This window comes from Triticum dicoccoides, chromosome 5B, assembly GCF_002162155.2.
Source record: "Triticum dicoccoides isolate Atlit2015 ecotype Zavitan chromosome 5B, WEW_v2.0, whole genome shotgun sequence".
Lineage (NCBI taxonomy): Eukaryota > Viridiplantae > Streptophyta > Magnoliopsida > Poales > Poaceae > Triticum > Triticum dicoccoides.
The window spans coordinates 37818244-37823316 of record NC_041389.1 but is presented as its reverse complement, the minus strand read 5'-3'; positions in this window follow the sequence as shown (position 1 = coordinate 37823316).

Here is a 5073-nt window from a genome sequence, read left to right as displayed (position 1 = left end):
CGTAGCATCTACCGGCGGCTTCAGTTGTTGGCGACAGGAATTGCTCGCGTCTCTTTTAGATACGCATGCGCCCCTGCCGAACCGCATCACACCCGATCTGTTGATGGAGGAGACGTCTCATTCCCCCACCAGCCTTGGCCATCACCACCTCGAGATCCAGCTATAGAGTCGTCCACACAATCATCGAGATCGCCGCCTTCGAGAAGAGGGGCCACCGCCAGGAATCCGAGTGCTAGCAGCGAGCACCCGGAGCCGCGCCGGCAGCTGTCATCGCCCATAACAACGACAGTTGCCGCCGCGTCTGCCATCCATCGCTCGAACCCCCCTCCCCCTCGGCCCCGCAAACCCCTCTGGGAACTTGTTGAGGTTGAGAATACCAAGGTCAATGGGTCTTGCGTGCTGCTGATGCCTGAGGCCGTGCTGTATTTTTCCGCTCCTTTAGGCCTAGTTTGGTAGCGAGGCCAACAAAACCAGGGCAGCATACCCCAGTCGGGGGATTTTCTCCGGACAGATGAGATGCCCTTCCATCACCTGGGAGATTTCCCTAATCAGTGTTACCTCATTTGGTGGCTAGAGAACGGGGCGCCATGCGCCAGATCGCTAGGTGGAAGTCGATCGTGGGAGAGAGAGCGGAGGCGTGGGTTTCCTGCCCGATCTCTCAAGTCGTGGATTGATCTCCCTGGGAAACAAGATGGATCGGGACAGAAAATCCCCAGGCGATGAGCAACCAAATGACCCGTTGGTTTTCCACGGGCTGATTCGTCGCGTGGGTCACGAGCCCTAGATTTTATCGAGGATAGCGGGGGGATCCGACAATGCTACACGTACAAACAGTTTACAGGCTTTTACAGGGTGGGTTAGTTTTCATTGGCCAACAGGGGACGGCCCACCCCCCCTGAAAATCAGGGGGAGAGAGGTTTGTGATTGGTTGTTAGATAGAAACAGTTTACAGGCTTTTACAAATCTTTGTATGTCTAGCATTTTTGGGATCCTGCGTAACCAAATGAGGCCTTAGAGTTGTGGTCCTTTTGTCTCTAGTTCTCTCTACTGCACTGAACTCTATTGTTGTGGTTGTATTTTTCACGCGTAGCGAGAGCTTCGATAGCTATCTCGGTTGAGCGATTAATGTAAAGGGGTTGTCCCTGTTGGAAAAAGGAAAAGCTAGTTCGTTTTTTTGGAAATCAGCCAGTCTGTTGGGATCAAATAGTTTGTTGAACACAGACACACTATATCGCAATAACTAATAAAAAGGGTCTGACTAGGCATCAGTCGATTGAGACTTGATGAAGTCTCAATCGGCTGACGTCATGTGGGCGTTTTTTTAGCAAATCATGCATGTGGGCATGGGGCCGTACGTCGGCTAGGAATTAGTGCTGCTTTTACTCTTTTCTTGCTATACGCCATTGTTTATTCCTCATAGGCTAGGAATCAGCATGTTTTCCTTTCATTCTTCCCTTCGGCATAGCAGTACTACACCTTCTATTTCGGCCCATTTTCCTATCATTTTATATATATTAATTTTTGTTACATTTTTTAATGTTATTTTTATTGTTAATATAAAATGAAAATAAAAATAAAAATAAAAAACCAATCCACATAAATTGCAGTTGCAGGCGGGTTGCGACACATGCAGTTGCAACTCTAATGTTGGACATGCAACTGGCGGACATCCATCCCCCTCCAGTTGCAGTCGCGTTGTACCACTTGCAGTTGTTGGTGGGTTGCGACACGTGCAGTTGCAACTCTAGTGATGGACATGCAACCAGCCGACATCTCTCCCCTTCAGTTGTAGTCGCGTTGTACGCCTTGTACTTGCAGGCATATGCGATTTGTGCAGTTGCAACTCTAGTGATGGACATGCAACTGGATGACATCCCTCCCCTCCAGTTGTAGTCGCATTGTCCCCCCTGCAGTTGCAGGCGGATTGTGACGTCGACACGTGCGACTACAACTCTAATGATGGACATGCAACTGGCCGACATCCCTTCCCTCCACTTTCAGTCGCGTTGTACCACTAGCAGTTGCAGGCGGGGTGCGACAAGTGCAGTTGCAACTCTAGTGATGGACATGCAATTGAACATCAATTCTCCCCTTCAGTTGCAGCCGCGTTGTACCCCTTGCAGTTGCAGACGTGCCGTGACACATGCAGTTGCAGGTTGCGTTATGGGCATTCACACACCTCAAGGTACATACACAGTAAGACATGCGACGGAATGTGTGCTCGGAACAGCAAAAATAAAATAGAGAAAAAAAGAAAAATAATTTTTTTTAAAAAGGAAAAAATGTGAAGAAGAGAATATAACTAAAAATAAATGATACAAAAGCACAAAAACACATGTAGAAAAATGAATATAAGAAGGAAAAACAAACATATACAAAAGGGTAAATGAAAAAAGTTGGACAAAACAAAAATAAATCTAGCAGTCCAACAAAGAAAGAAAAGGCCAACTAACAACTGAAAAGGCCCCATCCCGTGGCCAGCCCCTCACGCGAATCCCAGCCTTACAAAAAAATAAAGACAAAAGAGAGCCCGTCCAGAAGCATGGATCCTATGTGGGCTGCTCGCACGAAATGCTAAAAAACGTCTTAAACGGCAAAGAAATCTAACGGATGGTTCGATCGACTGAGACTTCGTAAAAAATCAGTCGACTGATTTTTAGCCCAACCGTAATAAAAATGTTTACTCTGCAAGGAGACGACACATGCGCACGCTGACATAGCCTGATCGAAGATTTTGTGTTTCGATCGGAGTGCATAAACTTGTCATTGAAAACGTCTCTACCATCATCTCTTATCCAGCTACCGACCGCTTGATAACCAGATACCTCTGTAGAAGACACTGGAAGACAAGACGTCCCATACCGCTTGCCTCTCGCCACTATTACACCACCTTCGATCAAGCAGCAACAGTCTAAACATGACACCATATTAGGCATGACTTGACGCCTCCGCATGAGACGTCGCCCATAGCATCCGCGGGCGGCTTCACTTTGTCAGTGACATGAATTGCTCGCGTCTCCGGAAGAGACGCATGTGTCACCTTTTTTCGACAAAGGGTGAATTTATTCGCTCAAAGTGAAGCATCAAGAGAATACAGACACAATGAACACACACCTGGCCTTTGCACAACTAGGATGCATACAACCAACACTGACGCACACACACAAAAATCACGCCAGCAATAGCAAAGTCACATAAGACCAAAGCTATGTGTAGGTGAAGAAGAAAGAAAAACCCAAAGTGATTAGATCCGCGATCGACAAACTACAACAATGACCATATCCACACTAGCAATCTCATGCGGACGATGAGGTTCTTCAACAGGAACGCCTTCAGGAATAGAGCGACGCTCATGCGCCATCGTCATCGGATTCAACCACCAAGGCCAGAATCTAGATTTTCACCCTGAAAAATGAGTCCGAGCATATCCGAAGAATGCCTTCAATAAGGTAACAACATAAAAACATCACCCTTTCTAGGTAAAACCAACTCAGGCCAGACCTAGGCTTTCATTCCGGAGCTCGAGACCGGGTGCTCGAGTAGCACCGCCATCGACGCTAATCAATCACGTGTTGTCGCCAACTCTTTTCCATAATTTCAGTAGCTATGGGCGATGTGTGACCATCATTGCTGCACAACCATCCCTCTATGTCAGGACGTTGTCTATGGTTTGCATTCCACTGCCGTAGTCAGTCACTGAATCTGAAAGGAAGAACCCAAACAAAGATATTTTGATGGTCACCGCAATTCACGGCGAGGCCGCCACAGCAGGTGGGCTTGGCAAGGCAAATGCCCCTCCAAGCCCTTTGCTAGATCTAGCAGATGCCGCTGGCCACCAGCGCGAGATGGACCAATCTGCCAGCACAACCCTCACGTGCATATGACTATGAGGGATTAAGTCAGTCTCTCATGGCCGGCAAACACCAATCCGAGATTGTCCGCCGCGGTTGGTTAATTAACCAGTCACGAGGAGAGACTTGCCATTGGATATGAACGTTCTTTGAGGGAGGGAGAGGAATTAACCAATCACGAGGAGACACTTGCCATTGGATCTGAACGTTGTTTGAGGGAGGGAGAGGAGGGACGAGATAGCACCCCGCCGCCACCGTCCACCGTTGGACGCAGTGGCGGATCCAGGAATTCAACTTCGGGCGTTCAATTTTTTTTGTCCTAGCAGAGAAGTATTTTTTTTTTCTCCAAACAGTTGTTTTCACTGCGTTTGGACGCCATGCATCCTGCCCGGCTTATCCATGCTCCCAGCTGCGTTGGGTTCTTGTACCATCCCGATTGGCGGCAGCGCTTTTCTCGAGGTCCCGATTGCTTCAGCCATGGTGCACTACTCCTATACTCTTGTGCCCACTACTGTGTATAGGTCGCTTTGACCAATGAGTCACGGAATGGACCAGGAATTAGAGTGTATCGATGAGTACTGCCTAATGGGCTACCTGGGATGCAGAGAGATGACCAGCCTGATGACTTTTACTAGTTTGAGGTTTGAGCTCGCTTTGGAGGAAGAAATACTACTTATGCAGTTCCAAAAATAACACAAGTGATACATGTGTCCAGTTTATACTCTATATACGGAAAAATTTGTAGAAAAATTTGGGTGTACATCTGTACACCCAAGACCCTATGTGGATCCGCCCCTGGTTGGACGGCCTCCTCCGGCTGCGGCGAGGGTTCCGACGCCTGCTTTTTTGGTGGCAGCTGGGGTGCCTCTGGAGTGGCCCCACGAGCGACACAGGAGGCTTGGGGTGTCGATGCATGTGTCACCTGCCGAGCCGCATCGCATCCGATCTGTTGATGGAGGGGACGTCCCATACCGCCACCAGCCTTGGCAATCACCACCCCGAGATCTAGTCACAGAGTCGTCCACACGACCATCAAGGTCGCCGCCTTCCAGAAGAGGGGTCGCCGCCCCGAATCCGAATGCTAGTAGCGAGCACCCACCGCCGCGCCGGCCGCTGTCATCGCCCATACAACGGTAACTGCCGCCGCGACCTTCAGATTTGGGCACAAGAGCCTGAATCCCTCGCGCGCCGCCACCTGGTCGGCCGTGCTCGACCTCCCGTC